This window comes from Ambystoma mexicanum, chromosome 1p (assembly GCF_040938575.1).
Source record: "Ambystoma mexicanum isolate Mex_15411 chromosome 1p, UKY_AmexF1_1, whole genome shotgun sequence".
Lineage (NCBI taxonomy): Eukaryota > Metazoa > Chordata > Amphibia > Caudata > Ambystomatidae > Ambystoma > Ambystoma mexicanum.
The window spans coordinates 197,453,543-197,477,680 of record NC_090921.1 but is presented as its reverse complement, the minus strand read 5'-3'; the positions used below and the strand labels follow the sequence as shown (position 1 = coordinate 197,477,680).

The 24,138-nt window shown below is 45.0% G+C and overlaps 1 protein-coding gene across 1 annotated transcript in view; it reads right to left on the bottom strand.

The window, feature by feature from the left end:
- The window catches only part of LOC138466421 (extracellular calcium-sensing receptor-like), a 193,713-nt gene that overhangs the window by 102,270 nt on the left and 67,305 nt on the right, over positions 1-24,138 (bottom strand). The window lies entirely within an intron of this gene.

Sequence of the window (24,138 nt, the reverse complement as noted above, 5' to 3'; positions counted from 1 at the left end):
TAAAACAGACAATACAAACAGTGAAAATAATATACCAAGAGAGACGTTAGAAAATGCTCTACAGCAAATGGAACTACAATGGATATGCTAATGAAAATGTTAAATCTTTTAAAACATTTTGTGGAGGACCAAGGTATTTTACAGTAAAAGTTCACCATTGCACATGTCCCAGACAATGTCCCTGGCAATCGACATACTGTTTGGAACGTTCTGAGCCTTTTTTTGGTGTTCGATCCGTCCGGGGACAGCACGGGTGTCCGTGAAGCGCGCATCAGCACACCTATAAAGGCCACACCCTAGAATTGCTCCTCATTGTGCTTCTGGCTACCTGACAGAGCATTGCTTTTGATAAAACAACAACACAGAGACGAAGAGCCATTTAATGATGTGATGACCAGGCTCCTAGGAACAAATTCTGGACAATCCTTCGACAAAAGATCAAACACGTCCACTTGTTAAACCCTTCCTGTACTCCCCAGGTCACATCAACTTAGTACTTTTAGCAAATAGGTACTAAGTCACCACACAATAGCCATCACTACAAAAAAACATTCACAATTTTATTTCATATAAGTTAAAAATACTCATATAACCCTCTAAAACAATGTAAAATGGCACACATTCCTAAAAACCTTTTACAACATTTTTCATAAAATACAATTACAATACCATAAAAAAAAAACTGTGTTGTGGTCAACCCTGTGACATCCTGCCTATACAAAACTGAATAATGTACAGAACTTTAATGGACATCACTATACCTAAAGAAACACAATGGTCAGTAGCTCACGGGTTCCTTTTTTGTAAAGGATACCTCATGTAAAACATGCCATCTGCTGGGTACATTTCTTCCCCATTCAGTGCTACCCTGGGGTTAGTTTCAACTCAATTTACAATGTTTTAATGTATTGTCATTAACTCACAATACACTTAATTGCCCAACATGTTTCGTTCAACACAATTTAGTTTGACACAATGCTTTAGAACTTCATCGGGGGACCATCTGTACCCTTACACCATCTCTCTTATTCTATGGTTGGTTCAACACTACTCAACACCCAACTCCGAGTGATGTTCAAATAGTACAATTTAAATATACTGCACACAATTCTTTACCTAGGGAAACAAAATAAGGGAAAATAACAAGAAACAACAGTCAGTAATATATACATTGCTGTTGTTCTACCTAGTTAGCAACTAAGTTTGCCGAACTAAGGCCTACCGTGTCACACATCCACACAGTCACTTGACAACAGGTTTTAGGGGAGAGTCCCAACATCTATGTCAGAGCACTGAATTCCTGAAAAACACAAAACGGGAAAAAAACACAAACGATGTCCAATCAAAAAATGGAACTAGTCAACATCCCATAACAATCCAAGTGTATTAGTTGTTCTTCCTACAACAAGGTCTATTACGTTTTCTAAAAAAAAACTTCTTTTGCCTCTTAACAAACCTGTGGGCAAACACATGATTTCACTATCTGTACTAGCATGGTTTCTTCTGCATCCTTATATCGCTAGTAACACTTCAATGCATCCCTACGCATCCACCAAATCTACCTAATGTGCACACTCTGCTGTGCTGTGTTCCATAAACAACATACTGACACTTGACAAAATCATTACCTCCTATCAGTGTTTTTTTTTTTCTCCTTTCTTGTCACTCGTATGCCTAGGATTCCCTCTGTCCTGCCGCCGTATTCAGGGTTTACACCCTCCAATTACTGTTTTTATCGTTCAAATACGCCACATCTTACTAATCACAGGCTGGATTCCTGCAGTCAAAAAGAAACAACCAGACTTTCCATACTTTGTCTACTACTTGTTCACTGCTATCATGACAGACTAGAATGCACTTACCAAAGTCGCGGTGTGTATTAATCCCGTCTCTCCCCTGCTAGCCATAGCTCTCTCTCCCGGTGCTAGTGGGGTGTTATTTACGCCCGTGCGGAAACGTCACATGAGCGCTTTAGGTATCATCACGTGTAACACATCACGTGTTCCTCTCGTTCTTCGGAACATTAACTCCTTCCTGCCCTGGATTCGAGTGGCTCCGACCAGTCATCTGGAACGCGACTTAGACTCTCACCTCCCTACATTGCGATAAAAGCTTGTGTATTATCTAGGAATCACTTCTCTGTCTCTTATTATCACTCACTCGTGGTCAGCTGACTAACCTCCATGGTTTGCCTGCTGTATATTTAATTCGCTGATCGGACCAGAAATTTCTGATCGTATGAGTTGCATTTACAGCCCTACATCACACGGGGTCTTCTGCCTGGTACAGTCAGCGGTTGTAAGTCTATTTGTACTCAACTCCAGACTGGATAACCTGTGCCTCATACAGCATACAACCAACAGCCTATAAGTGCATACAGACAGGAATGACCAACTCAGTACTATCTGTCACCTAGTGTCTGTATATGTATATATATCAATGGTGCCACACGTCCCTTTGTCCTGTCCTTAGTGGATGCACTGTCAGTGTTTCCAATTACCTAATTCACTAAGTCCTTTTGTTGCCGAATCAGTTAGGAAAATCAGCCATTGTTCCTTATACTGTAGTTTCCTTAAGTCAGCGTCAGTGAAAATAATATACCAAGAGAGACGTTAGAAAATGCTCTACAGCAAATGGAACTACAATGGATATGCTAATGAAAATGTTAAATCTTTTAAAACATTTTGTGGAGGACCACATAAAAAACAACATTAAATATCACTGTCCCACATGTACATGTTTCCCCTCTTCATGTCACAGTCAACTATACCCAAACTCCCCCCACCAAGAAAAACATTATGATGAGACTTCCATCCCTTCATCCCCTCCCATCCATCATCTCTGAACCCCTAATTCCCCTGTATTTGTTTCAGTTTCTGCTTCCCCTTCTCTTTTATACATTTTATATTTGAATACAAAAATAAAATATGATGTGTGTTGTTACTTTATTCCTCTGTCTCTTATTTTTTTTAAAAAGGCAGTTGGGATGTCCACGGACAGCGCGGGTGTCGGAATGTCCGTAATGAACCAAAATGGAGGTGTCCTAAGACATTATACCTGTCCGTACTGTCCGCAATCAAAATGGAACTGTTATTAGAACACACTCGATTTACGGGATGTCCGCAATTAACCAAAATGGAGGAGTGTTAAGGACACTATACCTGTCCGTACTGTCTGCAATCAACATGGAACTGTTCTTAGAACACACTCGATGTCCGGATGTATGCAATTAACCAAAATGGAGGTGTCCTAGGGACACTATACCTGTCCGTACAGTACGCAATCAAGATGGAGCTGTTCTTAGAACACACTCGATGTCCGGGATGACTACAATTAACCAAAATGGAGGTGTCCTAAGGACACTATACCTGTCCGTACTGTCCGCAATCAAAATGGAACTGTTCTTAGAACACACTTGATGTCCAGGATGTACGCAATTAACCAAAACAGAGGTGTCCTAAGGACACTATACCTGTCCGTACTGTCCGCAATCAAAATGGAACTGTTCTAAGAACACACTAGATGTTCCGGATGTCCTATAAATATCGCGCCTGTCCGTAACTGTCTGCCGCACATGTGTCACACTTTTAATTCATTCGGGGACTAGAGCACTGTCCATAGAACACCCGCATGCATGCTCACAACTGTTCAGGCACATTTGATGTCCTATGGACAGCAGATCCATTTGCGAACGTGTCCGTGACATCATCATGTGACCGCACCCACACTGAGCATTTGTGCTTATTTACGGACACTGTCCAGGTCCCCGAACATTTCAAAAGTGCTTTTTTGCACAATCCAAGGTATTTTACAGTAAAAGTTCACCATTGCACATGTCCCAGACAATGTCCCTGGCAATCGACATACTGTTTGGAACGTTCTGAGCCTTTTTTTGGTGTTCGATCCGTCCGGGGACAGCACGGGTGTCCGTGAAGCGCGCATCAGCACACCTATAAAGGCCACACCCTAGAATTGCTCCTCATTGTGCTTCTGGCTACCTGACAGAGCATTGCTTTTGATAAAACAACAACACAGAGATGAAGAGCCATTTAATGATGTGATGACCAGGCTCCTAGGAACAAATTCTGGACAATCCTTCGACAAAAGATCAAACACGTCCACTTGTTAAACCCTTCCTGTACTCCCCAGGTCACATCAACTTAGTACTTTTAGCAAATAGGTACTAAGTCACCACACAATAGCCATCACTACAAAAAAACATTCACAATTTTATTTCATATAAGTTAAAAATACTCATATAACCCTCTAAAACAATGTAAAATGGCACACATTCCTAAAAACCTTTTACAACATTTTTCATAAAATACAATTACAATACCATAAAAAAAAAACTGTGTTGTGGTCAACCCTGTGACATCCTGCCTATACAAAACTGAATAATGTACAGAACTTTAATGGACATCACTATACCTAAAGAAACACAATGGTCAGTAGCTCATGGGTTCCTTTTTTGTAAAGGATACCTCATGTAAAACATGCCATCTGCTGGGTACATTTCTTCCCCATTCAGTGCTACCCTGGGGTTAGTTTCAACTCAATTTACAATGTTTTAATGTATTGTCATTAACTCACAATACACTTAATTGCCCAACATGTTTCGTTCAACACAATTTAGTTTGACACAATGCTTTAGAACTTCATCGGGGGACCATCTGTACCCTTACACCATCTCTCTTATTCTATGGTTGGTTCAACACTACTCAACACCCAACTCCGAGTGATGTTCAAATAGTACAATTTAAATATACTGCACACAATTCTTTACCTAGGGAAACAAAATAAGGGAAAATAACAAGAAACAACAGTCAGTAATATATACATTGCTGTTGTTCTACCTAGTTAGCAACTAAGTTTGCCGAACTAAGGCCTACCGTGTCACACATCCACACAGTCACTTGACAACAGGTTTTAGGGGAGAGTCCCAACATCTATGTCAGAGCACTGAATTCCTGAAAAACACAAAACGGGAAAAAAACACAAACGATGTCCAATCAAAAAATGGAACTAGTCAACATCCCATAACAATCCAAGTGTATTAGTTGTTCTTCCTACAACAAGGTCTATTACGTTTTCTAAAAAAAAAACTTCTTTTGCCTCTTAACAAACCTGTGGGCAAACACATGATTTCACTATCTGTACTAGCATGGTTTCTTCTGCATCCTTATATCGCTAGTAACACTTCAATGCATCCCTACGCATCCACCAAATCTACCTAATGTGCACACTCTGCTGTGCTGTGTTCCATAAACAACATACTGACACTTGACAAAATCATTACCTCCTATCAGTGTTTTTTTTTTTCTCCTTTCTTGTCACTCGTATGCCTAGGATTCCCTCTGTCCTGCCGCCGTATTCAGGGTTTACACCCTCCAATTACTGTTTTTATCGTTCAAATACGCCACATCTTACTAATCACAGGCTGGATTCCTGCAGTCAAAAAGAAACAACCAGACTTTCCATACTTTGTCTACTACTTGTTCACTGCTATCATGACAGACTAGAATGCACTTACCAAAGTCGCGGTGTGTATTAATCCCGTCTCTCCCCTGCTAGCCATAGCTCTCTCTCCCGGTGCTAGTGGGGTGTTATTTACGCCCGTGCGGAAACGTCACATGAGCGCTTTAGGTATCATCACGTGTAACACATCACGTGTTCCTCTCGTTCTTCGGAACATTAACTCCTTCCTGCCCTGGATTCGAGTGGCTCCGACCAGTCATCTGGAACGCGACTTAGACTCTCACCTCCCTACATTGCGATAAAAGCTTGTGTATTATCTAGGAATCACTTCTCTGTCTCTTATTATCACTCACTCGTGGTCAGCTGACTAACCTCCATGGTTTGCCTGCTGTATATTTAATTCGCTGATCGGACCAGAAATTTCTGATCGTATGAGTTGCATTTACAGCCCTACATCACACGGGGTCTTCTGCCTGGTACAGTCAGCGGTTGTAAGTCTATTTGTACTCAACTCCAGACTGGATAACCTGTGCCTCATACAGCATACAACCAACAGCCTATAAGTGCATACAGACAGGAATGACCAACTCAGTACTATCTGTCACCTAGTGTCTGTATATGTATATATATCAATGGTGCCACACGTCCCTTTGTCCTGTCATTAGTGGATGCACTGTCAGTGTTTCCAATTACCTAATTCACTAAGTCCTTTTGTTGCCGAATCAGTTAGGAAAATCAGCCATTGTTCCTTATACTGTAGTTTCCTTAAGTCAGCGTCAGTATTACTTGTTCTTTCTAATTGCCACAAGACTGTCCATTACAATTCTTCTAAATCATGACCCATCGTCGAGAAATTACTTACCATAGGGGCAAGTATATTCTGGTTCCGAATGCAACTTCTATGTTCGCCTATAAGTGTGGTCACTTTCCGTTCCGTCATGCCTATATACATTTTCTGGCATGGACACCATACTGCATATATTACATGCGTCCATTTACAATTAGTGAACCTGGTTTGTTGCCACAATTTGGGAAGTCCCAAATCCACCTCTTTCATTCTGCAGGTATATTTACAGTTCACACATTTACCGCACGGGGCATGTCCTACTAATGTGGGTAAACCCAAGATTGAGTGATGCTGATTTGTTCTTTCGATTTCTGAGCAATACCATTTTTGGTTAGCAGTTCTTTCAAATAGGGCGCTCTCTTGTAAGCACATAATGGACTTTCCAATGGGCTCTCACCCCCTGTAAGTATGTGCCGGTTCTTTTTAATGATTTTAATAACTTCATTTGATCTTTCGTTGAAGGTACTCACAAACACTCTATCGTTCTTGTCTTGGTTCTTGGGATGGTATTCAAGTAGTGCCTCACAGTGATTATTTTGTATGCTCTTTTAACAATTTTCTTGGGATAGTACCTTCTTATCAGTTTTGTTTTCAATTGTTCAGCTTCTTCATGAAAAGTAGAGTTCAATGTGCTGTTCCTTTTTAACCGGAGAAACTGCCCGAAAGGTAGGTTTTCTCGTATGTGCCTAGGATGGAAGCTGTATTTGACCTGCATTCACTGCAACGCTGCTGACTTCTGCCTGCTAACCTCCAGATGGCAACCATGGCTGCTTCGGCTTCATCACCTCCCCCACCTCCTCCACCACCACCACCTACCCAAGGACCTGCAGAGGGGAACAGGCGTGAGGATGTAAATGAGACAGATGAAGAGGATGAGGTAGTGGAAGTCCGTACTACCAGCACTCGCTGTTAACCTTGGGTGTGGCGGTTATTTACCACTCTTAATGGAGTGCCAAAAGCTCATGCAAATAAGGTGATCTGCAATCAGTGCCGCATGGTGCTGAGTCGTGGAAGTCCTGGTTTGTATATCTTTGGTACGACATCAATGAAGTGACACCTGAAGTCGTTCCATTGTGGGGCTATTCGTAAGGTTGTACCTTGCAATAAATGTAGTATGTTGAGTTCCCCTGCAGCATCCTCCGTTTCCGCTCCTGCCACCACAAGAGACACTCTTGTGGGACAGCGCATCTCTCCAGGTGCCTCGCAGGCCATTCATGATGCTGTTGACCCTTACCTTTCGAGAGTCACAGTATTGTGTATGTACTGTGACGCAGTACTCTGCAGGGGGAGAATCTTCGAAGTGCTTTCGAGACTGCGGTCAAGGAGCACAAGAAGAACTGGCCACTACCTGAATAAGGCCCACACTACATCTTCCTCTCTCCACCTACCCTTTCTTATCCCTGTGGTTGGTGTCCGCTCCTTACCCTCCTTTCCCTTCCTTTCCTTGTGTGTCGTGTTTAAAAAACAAAAAAAAAAAACAAAAAAGAAAACAAAAAAAAGCTTATTTCAGAGACACCTTTCACAGTTTAAAAAAAGAAGTGACAGATAAATAGTGCAGGGCTCTGAGCGGACAGTCTGCGATCATCACATTTTTGAGGGGCTGCCCTATTAGAACTATTGCACTTTTCTCTGAAAGGAAGTTGTGGCTCTTAAAAGAGGCTTTTGGTGGTGTATTTTTTCTGTATCAAAAACTTCAAATGATTAACACCTACTGCAAAATGTATTAATGTAATTCCAAAAAAGGCTGCAATGCATAATGTATATTTTGCAGAAAAATCTGATTGCCAGCATAAGTAAGATGCACTCCATCTCTGCGAAAAAGGTATGTGCTATGATATTTTCATTGTGAAAAGAGGACATGCCAACATCTCTTAAAAAGGCAAAAACAGCCTTATTGACATTGCGCCTCACTTTCTCCATTTGTGGACCAAATGAAGAAGAACGCAGCCACATTTGTTTCTGCGCAATACGTAAAAAAATTACTTGGGAATTTGGAAACATGTCCATGACCTTCCCAAGTCCTTCTTTCATTGCAAATTACAAAGAAATTCTAGATACATGTCCTAAACTGTTCCATCAAAATGAATAATAATAATGTCTGGATCACACTGTGTCACCAAAGTAGGACAAAGAGGTACCAAATCCAGCCACTTCATTCCACACACTCCATGCCAGTGCACTTCCACATGAGGGAATCCAAGATGGACAGCCACTCCATAGCGTTCAGCATGCACCTCCAACCAATTTATCCATGAGTCTCCCAAAATCCAGATAATCTGTTTTCTGAAAAACACAGCCATAGCTATCTGTTCTTCTCTCAGGAAAAATGCTCTCTGACAAACTCTCTCCTTACACAGCACACCCAGTAAACCATATTGACCAATCTCTTGCTCTGCTCAGTCTCATTTGCATGCCTCTAAACCCGAAAATCCCTGTATGTAATGCGCTTTGTCTGCGGACAACCGGACTGTCCGCGGACAAATCGAAAAATCTGAGCGTGGTGAATATAAATTTAAACAGTGTGCCCCATATCCCCTTTAAGGTTGGCTCTGAAAATAGCCTTTTTTGTTTTTTTTGCAGATTCTAGAGAGACAACTTTTATTTTGTATTTTTTGTTCTTATTTTATTCCAAAAATGTTCACATTAGCTTCTCCAAAGCAACCCTTATGTTCCAAAACAGCATGGCATTTCCCATAAAAGATAAAGAAATACCATCTTGTTAAAATAAACAACATTACCAGAATCAGTGTTCTCTTTATTACAAAAGAACATACAAGCTCTAAGCATTGAAGCAAACATGCCTCGGTTGATTGCACACCTAACAATGTTTTGCTGAGGACAAAAAACAGAACTATTGTCCCATATTGCTGTAGGTACTAAACTAGAAAAAATGACTTTGGCATTTGAAAGGCCTTTCATTACTGCTTGAACCAAGTGCTCCAAATCTGCCAATAAAGTAGGGGCACTGACATAGCCCAAATGCAAAGCACTGCAGTGCAAAACTACCACATGGGGACTGTTCACCCTGCCCATATCTTCACAAACTTGTACAATTCCCTGCACATTGAAATCAGGCACAGTACTCCACACCACCTCCACTCCTTTAACATCTAAATTGTTTGCCACATTCTTGCATTTAGCATACTGCTCCAAACCATGCACAAACATATCTCCAACAACCAACACCCTGACTTTCTCCACCTCTGCCATCTTCACTACACACTGCCTCTTTCAACACAAATCCACAACCGCAGCACCTGATTGGCTAATCCCTACAGTCCTATTTCCATGCCAAATATGTTCAGAAGCCCCGTATGTGGCACGTTCTATCCGAAGACAGTCGCTGTGTCCGCGGAGCAGCCTTTCTACCTTTTCCACTTCACTCTGCACCATTCCCTCATTGGCTACAGCTAAGCACTCACACAACTATCCACCAATCACATCCAAGAACTCTACTTCTAACTCCATCATCATAGTTCAGGACTTCAGATGTACTGTTGATCACTCTGGGTACAAGTCTCATGTCATTGGAAAGCACCTACTACAAAACCTACTGTACAAGTCTCCAAGATTTCTACTTGCAGCTTCGTGCATATCCACATGCATGAATACAAACTACAGGTATGCATAATTTCTGCACAGTACATGTACAACTCTTATATAAATGCATATAAACAGGGCAACTGCCACTTAACCTATATAACCTACAAAATGAATGTACTGTCATTTTTCCGATCTGTTATTGACAACTGTCACTTGAAAACCTGTCTGCTCTCCCAATTCTTTTTTTTAAACACACAGCTATCTAAAAAAGTGTAATTTCATATAAAAAGATGGGAGGAATAACAGTATAATTGTAGAAAAACACTTTCTAGTGTGTTTTAAAATTACACGCAGCCAGGATGAGTTAATGCATCTTTATACACTCACAAAGATAGACACTGTCATTAGAAAGGCTTGCAGCTGAACCAACACCACTGCCTCTACATCAAATCCTTCTGCTTTATTACCCACAACGTCACAAATGCATACATTCCATGATTTTCTATACAGTTTCTGCCATTTACCCTATAAAAATAGCAAAATAAGTATATGATTATTTCTTCTATCTCCTAACATCCAATAACACAGCCTAAAGAAGCCAAGTGAGCTTCATACGCTTAGAATTATACTCATTTCTAAAGCATGTTCAACTAACAGATTCTAAGTAAAATATACAGGCTGCACATAGGCAAAGGAAACTGCATGTAGACACTATGTTCAGTTATCAAAAACACTACAACTACAAAAACATAAAAATAAATGTATAAATTAACAACAGTGCTATAAACACACACATTTACCAACTTCTTTCTTTTACAATTGCAGTGAAGGCCACTCTTCTGAAAAGAAGCAGCATCTGAAGTATGAACAACAACTCAGAAGAAACCTACTATTTCCATAGAAAAAAGCAAGTACAATACTACTATAACGTTCTAACTGTTACTCAAACACACTAGAATGTTAGTATTGCAGAACAAACAACTGTCTTAATTCTATACTATTAGATTTAGTATTAGTGCTTCCCCTCACCACTAGCTTACTTTGTATTGTCATCTGAACCCCAGTATAGTAACACACAAATACAAGAATAGCCTTCCCAACTTGATGTAGCAGGCCATTGCACAATCATACACCTCCACATACATCCTTACCATCATACTTCCCAACTTGTTGTAGCTGGCCATTGCACAATCACACACCTCCACATACATCCTTACCATCATACTCAGACACTCATGCACACAGCCCAACAGCCCAACCCACACATTCTTTTTTCTCCAACAAACCCCAAAGAATGCCTACCAAAAAACAACTCCATAGAAAGCAACGCGGAAGTAGAGCAAATAAAAATAAAAGTGTCCAAAATAAGCATCCATCTCTAGCAGAAATTGTAAAAAAAGTTCAAACAAAGCAGCTAATACAGTCATTAAGCGAAACGAAATAAGCTTCCAGTACAGACACTTTGCCTCCTCTTTAAAAATGTTTTAAAAAAACAGAAAGTGAATAACAAGAATTCAGCTACCACTACTGCTAACACTGCACCTATAAATCTTGATGTAGTGGCAAGTAACTATACCAAAAAAGTATTTTACAAAAAGAGTTCCACCACAGAGTCCTTCAGAACCTTAAAAAGAGAGAAATAATGCACAGCCCTTAAAACCTACCATAGAAAATTAATCTTAGAAGCTCTCATAGACAGTGCAATCCTTCACAAAAGGAAGTTATCTATTTTAGTTTTAAATAGAATGAAACCACTAACAAAACTAACTACTAAACTAAAAAAAAGACTTCTCAATAAATGGAATGTTAACAAAAATAACTTCTTAAATATCTGCGAAGGTGAATGGAGTCACACCACAAGCACAGAATCATATTTTAATGAAGAAGCACACAAAAAAAGCAAACAAACACAATTACCATACATAGCAGTGGATGAGGTTATGAAAAACCTAATAATACCATAATGGAACAAGAAATGCTGCTTACTAAAATATCCCCAGAAAACTCAGTATCACCTCTTCATTCTACTGAACCAAAACATCCAGTGTACAAATGGCCGTGCACGGCAATGTGTAACATTGGCAAAAAATCTTTCAAATCTTTACGCCAGTTCTTCAATCAGTATGTGAAAGGCAAAGACAAATTCAAAATTAAACTACTACAAAATATGGATACCTGTCCAGTGCGCAAATACACAGGACTACAAGGACATTAATTAGCCTGCATTTCAGGACCTATTTGCAAAAGCACCTTCCATCACATCAAAATGATATCACCACATCTTTCAACTATAAGAAATCTTGTCCATAAACTGTACTGTGCTAAAAGTCCTGCTTTAGCACTAGCCAATTTAAATAACAATCTTCTACATGGTACAGCCAAAGAACTACTCGAAGAAATAGAGCATATCCAGAGAAAATATTTTGGAAGTGAAAGCCACTTATAAAATGCAATAGCTTTACAACAGACTAGCAATTGTACAGATGGCAACCTTCTACTACACACATCTATCCGCTGAAGTACCAAACCATGTGTGTGTGTTGCCGAAGAACTTTTTATAAAAGTGGCACAAAAACCGTAGACATAACATAAAAAATAAAAGACAATAAAGATTCCAAATGGTTTGAATTAGCTCTCTACCTTATAGCAGAAAACAAATGCGAAATTACTGACCCTTTGATACTTTGCAGTTACTGTACTGCAAAACTTAACAACAACCAAACTCCTTCATGTGCTATCACAAATAACTTGGAATTATTCCCACTACCAAAACCCCTGCAACAACTCAACTTATATGAGAGCATCATAATTCAAACAGTGCACCCATTTCAAGCAATCATACGCCTTCAACAAACACTAAAATTAACTCCCTCTAAATTAGTGAAAGACATTTGTGGCAAAGTAGTTTATTTACCATTAGATCTGAATGAAAATGTACGCACTCTGGGAGTGCAACGTCCAATAGGTCAATCTTTCATTGTCTTAGTAAATGGTCTACCTACAGAAGACAAAACAAATTTCCAGCAACTCGTGGACTTACATAAAGTTAGACAAGCCTTGCAATATCTAAAAGACCACAATGAATACTACAAAGAAATTAATATTGAAGAAAAACCATTGAAATAATTCAAGAGTCACCAGAAACCGGTCAATTTCAACTTCTAGATCCTACTACAGTATCCAATATTTTAGACCATTATATAATTCATCCATTACACTCTAAAAACACCATAGATGATGCACTGGAAACGTGCCAAATGTGACAAGCCAAAGGATCACCAATCAGCATATGGGAAAAAGGTATAGAACCATGTGCCTTTCCTCTACTCTTTCCTACTGGAAAAGAGGAAGGTACGATGATAGACCCACACAAATAAGAGCATCAGAATACTGCTCTTTACGAGTGTATTCTGTAGATCCCAGATTTAGACAAAATTTGGAATACATATTCCACCTTCTCTTTGAAAGTGATCTAGCAACTCTATGTTACAGAGGTGCACACATATTGAAATCAGGTGCCCATTTTCAAAATATATCAGCTACGCAATTACTACAAAAAGTGCAAGAAAAAGGAAGTTCTAAAATCAAGCATTACAAATCTTTTAGCAAACATGCATGGCACAAAAGAATATTGGTACCGACGTCACAGATAAGAAACCTTGGCCCACTCACTTGTTTTGTCACATTAACAGGCCGATTCATGGAATTAATGTGCGCTGAAATTTTCGGCGAAAGCGTGCGAATCACAGCGCAAGTGCGAAAATTGCAATTGATTCATGGAAGTCTGTGCACGTGTAAATCCCAGGATGAGCACCAAAATTCTGCGTGGCGCACGCTGGCGCACACGTCTCCAAACAGCATGCGCTACGCGCACAGCGAAATCGCGCATAGCGCAGTGCACCCAACAAAAGTAGGCAGAACAGAGGGCGTGACACGTGGAATGGGAGACAAAACGTGAAAATGTTGGCGTCACGGGGGAAGTACAGGAGGCAAATGCGCAGAATGCCCACACACATGTTCAAAACATGTATTCATGGAATGGAACGGGGCTAACGCGTGCGCCAAAAAATACGCGCTAATCCGGAAACACGTACGCCAGCAGGAAGCAGGCGTACGTGGACCCGCACAGCATAAACGTGCACGCAAACAACAAACAAGCTCAGACGCCAGGATGAATATACCGTTCCTAGCAGCAGTTGTCATGGGATACCGCAGGAGGAGGAGGAGGATAGTCAGGCCCAGAATTTTTACACCCAGAACCAGCCTTTTTGGGATGCCTGATGACCAGGTGTATAGGAGGTACAGGTTTCCACCTCACATAATACTTAACCTGGTCAGTGAGTGGGAGGATGACCTCACATCACCCACCCTGTGCTCCCAAGCACTCAGCCCCCTGGAGAAGGTCCTCAATGTACTGCACTTCTTGGCCACTGGATAATTTCAGCGGACAACTGCTATAGTGGGGGGGTGTCACAAGCCACACAGTCACGCTGCCTACACCAGGTGTTGGCCATCATAACTGCACGCCCATCAGTCCGCAGGCACATATACTTGCCCAGAACACCTGCAGAAAGGCAGGCTGCCGTCCAGTATTTTTACGTGGTGGCACAATTCCCCAAAGTGTTAGGTGCCATTGATTGCACCCAATGTGGCTCTACGTCCCCCCAGGGCATCAGAGCACATCTACAGAAACCGCAAGCACTGGCATTCCATCAACGTCCAGGTAGTATGTGATGCCAAGGGAATCATCACCTCAGTATATGCCAACTATCCAGGGTCCACCCACGACAGTTTCATTTACAGAATGTCAACCCTAAACCGGGACCTAGAAGCTGGGCGGCATGGCAATACATGGCTGCTCGGTGAGTATAAATGCCTCTGCACATGCATGCATGTCAGATACTGAGTAATATCACAACTCCACTAATGATACCCATCATCACCTCCCCAGGGGACAGTGCCTTCCCTCTGAGCACCCACATGATGACGCCAATTCGGAACCCCACCACGCCACCCGAGGTAAGATACAACACAGCCCATATTGCAACCTGGGGCATAGTGGAGCATACATTCGGAGTGCTCAAGTCACGCTTTCGCTCCCTTGACCGTTCTGGTGGGCAGCTACTATACGCTCCCCCAGTAGTGTGCAGGATCATAGTGGCAGCATGTGTCCTGCACAACGTTGCAACATGCCGGTACTGCCGGTGGACATGGTGGTGCCCCCACATCCCCAACCACATGCACGCCCGCTGCGCATGGGAGGGGAAAGGGCACGTGGTGAGGCAGCCCGTACGCAGCTGGTGGCCAATTACTTCACCTAAAATCAACCAAATAAAATCACACCCCTGCGGAGTGCACACAGCCCTGGCACATACCAGCTGACAATCAATGATGATGACATAAGGGACAGTCAACTGTCACTACCATACCAGCCTGAGATTGGTGCCCTGGAAGTGCTACATTGTGTGCATTCCTGCCTACTTAAACACAACCAATGATATGTGATAAAAAGACACACATTCATGCTGCATGAATGACTACCCCCTTGAAAAATACAACATGAAAATAGTGCCATGTCACCCAACCCCTCCCTGTCTCAGCTACCCAACACACCATGGCATGTCATGCAATGTGAAAGCAACCAAATAAATGCACAACACATGACACAAGTGTCACAAAGTGCACTGTCCCATATGGAAACAGGCTACAGACAATATGCGCCCAGTAATCAATAAGAAACAGCACACATGAACAAATACTTACCAGCAACACAATACAGAAACACAGGATGAAAGAGTGGCAAAATATGACAGTACAAATTCAAAGTAGTGCAAGTCTTACAACCTGAATACGCCAGCACATCGACCCCTTCCATCTGTACAGTGTTACTGCCACGCAAATGTCTCAGTGTACTGCATACAACATGAACTCCATCTGCAAAGTAGATGGCCTTGTGAAGACATGAGGAAGGAACCTGCAAATTAGGAGGAAGACAAGGATGCACAAGCACATATCAATACCCCATGCAGTGTAGAAAACAACAACACTATCCACTAGGAATGTCTACACAGTATTGACTACAGACTGCCCACACAGCTCATGGTAACCCAACGTCACTGTGTAATTCACTGTCACTTGGTCACACCCTTTGCAAGCCCATGGTAACGGGAAGCAGGAGGGGTGTGTGTCTCACAAACCCAAGCATCTAACCCAAACTCAGGACAAGCCTGCATGTGCCCAGCCGGAATACAGTGGATGCCCACGGGAGCCACACAAGGCAACACACTGTAAAAAAAAATCTAAAATGGCCATGTGGGGGTCAGGGGGGTGTGGAGGACACCCAGGAGGTTCGAGGACAGGGTGCACACAAACACCCACCTGCGTGGATCTTGCTCATGGCCTGCACTGCTATGCCATTGTGGGAGAACTGCTGTCGCTCTTCTCACCCTCTGCTGCTGCATCAGGAGGTGGTGGCACTATGGGAGGCATCCCACGCACAGCCCGGGTATGGTCCTCCATGGCAGCAAGCATGCAGGTCTGGAAGGTCTGATTCTGGAGGACTAATGTTCGGAGATCCCCATGCAGCACCTCACGGGTTGCCTGCATTTCTGCACGCATGGCCTCGTGTGATGCCCGGATCTCCTCACGTGTTGCCTGCATCTCAGCTGAGAGCGAACGTGTGAGCTGCACCAGCTGCTGTTCTGTCCAAGTGGAAGCCCCAAGGTCAACCAGAGTCTGCCTAAGGGTATGTAGTTCTTCCCTCGGGGCTTCCCTGTGGGCCTGGGACTCTATTGATATCGATTGGCGCAGAGTCTCCAGTGCCACCCGTCGGTCCCTGTTGGACGCCAACATATCTTCCCTGTGTGATTGCCAAATGGAGTCTGTTACCTGCTGTTGTTGCTCCATCTGCCTTTCAGGGGGGATAATGGAAGTGGCCATCCTCTCCATTGCCTGAGCCATCATTTCTACTGATGCTGCCTGTTGGGTTGCAATACCGTACATGGAGTTTTCCCACACAGTATTGCCTGGTGGCGCACGGCCACCGCGTCGACGGGCACCACACCTGTTTGGGGCAAGGCGATCTGCACCTTGCTGTGCTGGCACTGCCTGAGGCTGCAGGACTGCATTCCCCCTCTGATCTGCTAGCCCAGGAACAGGATCAGATGCTGTGGAGTGTGACCCTGCATCTGTAACCACCAAAGGCAGACCTACCAACACTGACATCCCCATAGAAGGTTCTCCCCCTGGTGCAGGTGGGTTGGACAGAACAGAATCCCTGCCAGAAACACTTACCTGCGACGGTACATAAGTCTCATCATCCGATTCAGCACCCGAATAGAGGTCTGGCGAGGTGCACCCAGAGACACCCCTGGAGAGTATGGCCTGCAGTAACATTGGGTTCTCACCCACCACCACACCACGTCCTCCACTGGTGCCCGGTCGTGCCAGAGATTCCTCCTGGGTCTGCACCATCTCCTCAACCTCAACAGCATCAAGTGCGTCATCACCTGAAAAAACATGAAAGACAACAAATGGAAACAGGCATGAGCACCATAGCACACACATAGGCCGTGACAAGCCACAGATCCAGTAGATGATCAACACTTGTCCCGCATGACTATAATCCAGCCATGCATGCACTGTCAAAGAGTTGGAAGTGGAGTCAAAAAGGCAGACACTGGGGAGAGCAAGATGGAAAAGCAACACATTTGTAGCATGTTGGGTAGCACAGGCATCACACATCAGGCTGTGAGTGGCATGTCCGTATTTTGTATGCTTTTTTAAATTGTAAAAATTCATATTGAAAAGTTGTTTAAAACAGCTAAAACAATAATAAAAAATATAAAATATAAATTAAAAAAAAGAGTGGCATGTCCAATACACATACATGACACATGCCACCACACAGATGTCATGTAGCATATCCACGGTAAAGTACAAAACTACAGCAATATGTCAGTAATTGAGTACTGTCACACATCCATGTGACATCGACATGATGAGAAGATTAATGCTGAATAGTGTTTCAAAATATGCGTGTGCCACACACTGAAACACATCCAGTGTCCAAAAATACTGTCATTGTGGGCTGATCAACGGTTTGTCACTTTGACATCACAGGAAACATCTGTCATGTTCCACATGCAAACAGCCCCTTATAATAATTTTCATGCAGGCCAAAGCTCCATCAGCCTGAATGGTGTAATCATTAACATTACCAGGTAATAATAGTGCCCCAGTTTGGCCTGTAAACAATGACCAAAGCATATCACATTTGTCGCAATAGGGCATAAAATTGTCTAGCAAAAAGGGGAGAGTGCAAACAATCAGCATGAATGAAGACCTACTAAATAAGACCAATGTGGTTGCAAGACAACAGTAAAGGCAAAGTGCACAAATGTGGGCTTAATAGGCAACTGTGGCCAGAAGGGATACAGTCATACCCAAATCCAAGGCACGTGAATGTATGGGAGGAAGCACATGGGTGACCCAAACCACTCAGGTGCACACACCCTCACCTGTCACTCAATCTGAACCCATCACCCAAACAACATACACATGGATTACACACACACGCATGGGCACTCACTGGACATTGCATCGTAATCAGGTAGTTCTCCCACGCCTTGGATCTGTTCCTCTGTGATGAAGGCCCCAGCAACAGACTCATGTTCAGTGAGTTTGTTGTCCTCTGGTGGAGACCCACCACCAGTCACCAGAGTAGCGGCATGATTTGAGGCCAGCTTGTTCTTTGCTCTGTGTTTCAGGTCATTCCACCTCTTGTAGCAATCATCAGCTGTGCACCTCACAAATCCAAGGGCACTTATGCGGTCGGCGATGATCTGCCAGTGTGCCTTACGTTGACCAGTTGTGGTCTTGGACCCTGCTGTCACCAGCATTTCTTGGCTATGTGCCGACACATAGGACACAAGTGCATCAAGTTCCGCGTCATTAAAGCAAGGCTTCCTTGACGTGCCGGAGTGTGTAGCCGTGTCTGGGGTCTCAGCCTGTCATGCCAGTGCACCCTTCTTCCTCTTCTTTAAAGGTGGAGTGGAGCCCGAGTGGCTTACACCGCTCTGGTCAGTAGGTGCAGAAGCACCGGTGGACTGGGTAGTAGGAGTGTGGGAATGCACAATGACCATAGGTCTTGTTGCAGGCATTGGTTGCAGGGTAATGTTGGCAGGGGGAACGTCACTTTGATGGACCTGGACCGACACTGTCCTGGCTGGGAGAGTCAGAGCTGGGGCGGATGGAGCTGCAGCTGCCCTTGCAGCCTCTCCACCCTGCCTACTCGGGCAGCAAATGACATAGCTGCCCCAGATCCACGTGGCTTGGTGACAACAACTTCCACCACCACACGTGGCCTAGACTTGCTGACCTGAAAGTCAGCCTGGGAGTCATCCTGTGCCAGGTCAGGTGGAACAATGGGCTGGTCCAACAAGGGCTGAACTGGGATGGTGTCAGCCACCTTTCCCTCAACCATGGGTGGGGCATGGGTGTCCCTGATTGGTCCTCCACACATGGGGGTATAGGGGCACCCTGCAAATCCCGGCCACGTCCCCTACCGTGCCCACCACAGCCACCTTTTGAAGGTCGGCCACCTTTGCCTCCCTTACCGCTTGGTCGCCTCCCAACCATGGCACTGATGTTGTTGTGCGTATGGGAGTTGCAGTAAACAATTGTCCTGGGCAATTGGGGGTCAAAGGGGTAGGGTACTAGATGGAATTCGTACCCTAGTGCTCTAACAATGCTGTCTCTGACCCCTGGGGGAAGATGACGGGTCACGCAATGCACAGGCAGCCCAAAATCAAAAAATAATGTGCACGCAAACCCTCGTAGACCACGTGCGTGAAAAAATGTACCCGCACTACGCTGTGGCACCCAGAAATACATACGCGTAATACACACAGCCTACAATGACCTCTGAAGGGGTACGCGACACATGGGGCAAGCACAGTTGGTAAATACGTGCGCGACTCACTGTCTGCCTGGAAAAAGAACTTGAAAAATACGCACGTGTGCGCGTTGGCAACACCCCCGCCAAAAGAAGAATTGTACGATGTCTGAGGAGAAAGGATAAAAGAAGAAGTGAATGCTGTTTGAGGAAACAGACCCAACAAAAAATCTGAAAAAAGCTGTCAGAGGTAACAGGGAGTACGAACTTGAAACGCTGTGAAGTAATCGCATGTGAACCGACAAGAAGTACAGAATTCACCCACTCGCTCTCCACGAAAAGCACGTACAAGGAAATGCCGTCCGACACGTAGCTTTTAAACTGGCACACACGTACACGTCACATACGCGTGTACGCGCTAAGGCCCTTTCCTCCAATTACACGAGCTGACACTCGGACGTGCATTTTTTGGACGTGTACAATGAACATGCACCCGTGTTGATGGAAACACCCGCGCGCGTCACGTCACTTACGCTCGTAGGCCCTTTCCTCGGAATACACGCATCCACACGTGGACGTGCAGTTTTTCCACGCGCGATGCCACGTCAGGAGGGAAATGCCCGTGCGGGTCACGTCAAAGAAGCGCTTACGCGCTAATGGCCTTTGGTCCAATGAAACCGCGTACGTGTGCTGACGCGCTTATGCGCGAAGTGCCTTTCCTCGAATTACATGCTGACGTGCAAGATTTTCACGTGCCAAATCACTCCGTATCAAGCTGGCCACGCAACAACACACGGAAGACCACGCACCTGCCCAGAAGGCTGAATTACTTCCCCCCAGAGCCCCGAGCACGCTCCCACCTGCCATCTGCTGCTGCCTGACTGCCTGCTGCCCACGTGCCCTGCTATTTGCTGGCTGCACGTCAGCCAGGGGTGCAGTTGCTGTGACCACCCCTGCTGGAACCGAAGACTCCCGACTGGGATACCATCGCTCCACAGCCCAGCCCCAGGACCCAGTTGCCCACCCACTCCTGCCTCTGGGGTTGCCATGTCGGGCACAACACCATCTGGCACCACTGGCAACCCCAAGCCAGAGAGGCAGAGGGCCACCAGCTTTAGTGCCAGGGAAGTTGGTGTCCTGGTGGAGCAAGTCCTGGGGCAGTATGATGCCCTCTTTGGAAGTTTGTGTGCCGACAAGGAAGGATGGACAAGGATCTGGATGGACATCGTGACTGCCATCAACACAGATGGGTTGCAGTCTGCGACTTACATCATGTCAAGAAGCGCTCCGAGGACTTCAGGTCTAGGACCCTCAACAAGGCCTGGTGCCTCGCTAAGGCAGCAGATGCGAAGGGGCGCTGGGTCCAGCTGTCGGACCACCAAATGAGGGTCCTGGAACGCATATGCCCAGCGCTCTACGTCCAGATCCTTGAGAGGCAGACCCGTCTGGAGTCGAGCGGTAAGTGTACATGCATGGTGATTGGACGATGTGAGTGTCGTGGTGTGCCTGTAGTGTGCAGGTTGCACATGTGTTTTTGTAGGGCCATGTAGGGATGTGTATGAACATGGGCAGGAGGCTGCAACACGTGAGTCCTCTCAGGTGTGAGACACATCGATGGTGTATGTGTTGGTAAGCATGCTGGGCAAATGCAGGTGTGGGAGCACACATGTTAGAATTTCTGTGTATGTACATTGGCATGGTTGTGGCATGTTTGTTGGTTCATTATGCATGTATCTGCACTGTGTACATGTGCATGTATGTGTATTTGACAAGTGTGCAACTGTGATGCAACATGGATGCACGTGACACTGATATGTAGAAGGCTGAATGTCAGATGTGACATGTATGGCAATCTCATCACTGCGACAGTTGGATATGTACACATGCATGTAAGTGTGGTGGTGTGTGTGCATGTCTAGTGCACTCCCATTGTTTCATGTGATGTCTGGCTCACCTTTGGCTGTACATGCTGTTGAATGTGCATGGATGCTGCTGCCTGGTGCAATATTGCTGTGGAAATGCTCATGTATGTGAGTTAAAATGACATGTGTGTCATGGAGTGTGATGCTGTGTCTGAATTTTGACTATCCCACTCATGTACAACTGTCATGTGTGTATCAGTCCAATGTACTGTGCCCTGATGCCTGTGTTTTATCTCTCCCTGTCTGCAGCGTCGACTGATGAAGAGGGCGGAGAGGGTGCTGTGGAGCACAGCGGCAGGGATCGCACCACCAGCCGGAGACGCAAGGCCCGGCTCCCCTCCCAGATTGTCATTTTATCGGGGAGTGAGGAGTCTGGTGCCGCGTCCCAGGCCACAGCTGCTGAGGGTAGGACCAAGAGGCAGAGGTTGGAGGTGGACTCCTCGGCAGCAGAAGGGGCAGCTGAGACCCCACAGGGTCCGACGGAGGAAGATGGCATGGAGTCATCCAGGTTGGTGGGGGTTTGGTGGAGGAGGAGGCCGTGGAAGGGACACACACGGGGTCTGGAGGTCGGGATTCCACTGGTGCTAGTGGTGCAGTGCAGGACCAGGGACAGGAGGCAGCACAGGCCGCCGCGGAGGTGCCTGTGTGCAATCCTGTCCCTGATCCTGTCACTGCATCATCTGGCTCCAGCAGGCATGCCTACGTCCAGACTCGTTTTCAGGGAGGGGATGAGCGCACAACAAATGGCCTTCCTCTCCCTGCAGACGTGGCTATCCGGGACCAGGTTGTGCCTGTCCTGGGTGGGGTGGTGTTGCGTCAACGGGCCATGCAAGGTGACCTGCAGTCTTTTCATGTGGAGACTGCACGTCATCTCGAATGGCTCGTTGACCATGTTGACCTACTGGGACAGCTCACCAGGGCCAGATTCCTCCGTTTGCTGGAACTTGTTCCGACCCCATCCTCACCTGAGCCTCCTATGTGCCAGTCATCCTCCATGCCATCTTCCCACCCATGTATCACCTGGGTACCCTGAGGAGCTGCATCTGACCCTGCGGCCAGGCTGGTGGAGGACACATCCCTGCCACAGTCGGGAGTCAGACGTCCAGCAGGGGCTGCCACCTCAACAACTGCACCCCAGCCGGAGGAGGATGTGCAGGCAGCATGAGCAAGGGCACAGGCAGAGGGACAGCAGCGGCAGCAACAAGGTGGGAGCCATCGTAGGGGCAGGCATTGGCCATAGGGCAGGAGGACCCTGGATTTCAAGTGTCTTCCATGTGGTAGCGGTTGGGTTACGCCATAGATGCGGCGGGCAGAAGAGGCAAAGCTCACAATGGTCAGGGCAGAGAACTCCATGCGAAGGGCCCTGAGGCGGGCCGAGTGCCTCGAGGCAATTCACAGGGAGTTGGAGGAGAACATGTCGTCATCCCTGCAAACCCTCGGGGCCATGGAAGAGGACCGCCTCCAGGACATTGAGCGGGAGTTCGATGATACCCGGGCCCGGGACATCCAAAAGTGGGCCGTCGGACTAGCCCGCTGCCATTGTAAATAGTTTTTAGAGTTAGGTTTCTTTTTCCTTTTCCTTTTATTTTTGGTCAATGGACAATGCCACACACATTTGAATATAGTTTTATTTTTAGGTAGTCTCTTAGGAAGGTTTAATTTGTTTGGTTGGGCTCATGGACCCTTTACATCGTTGACAATGGATTAATTTGATATCTTTTTTGGAATTCTGCACATGGATTAATGGATTTTTATGTTGGACAATGGATTGTATTTAGTTTGATCATGGATTCATTTGGAATTTTTTTTCGGGCAATGTATTGTAATAGTTGGACTATGGATTGATTTATCTTTTTTAGTTTTCATTATGAACATGAAACAATGGATATCATTTTTTTTACCTTTCCTTTGGATTTACGTTGGTGGAGGGAGAGTTAGGACTGTTTTTCTTTCAAATTTTTGGATTGGTTATCATTTTAATTCACTCAACTTTTTCACATGCTTTTCATTTCATGTTTGATATTTTGGTATGCTTTCATTACATTTATTTATTTATGTACATAATACATTTTCATATGTTAGTTCCATGTGTGGGATTCTCTCATTTGGTTGATGCATGTGAAAATGTGGGTTTACACAAGCAATGCCAACCAGTGTATGTGTGTGATGTACATAGTTGAGTTTTGGTTTGTGTCTTGAGATGGGCATGTCAGTGTGGAGTGGATTGGGAAATCATTGCGTCTCAAGAATGGGGTGGCGGCATATGGTTTTTTGGTGTAGAAGTGGGCCATGATTTTGCATCTTTATTTCGTGTAGTGGGGACATGAGTGGGACATGAGTGGGGGCCTGCTGGCAGGTGCCCCGCACTCCTGGGGGGTGGGGGAGCAGGGGGACATGAGTGGGGGGCCTGCTGGCAGGTGCCCCGCACTGCTGGGGGGTGGGGGTGCAGGGGG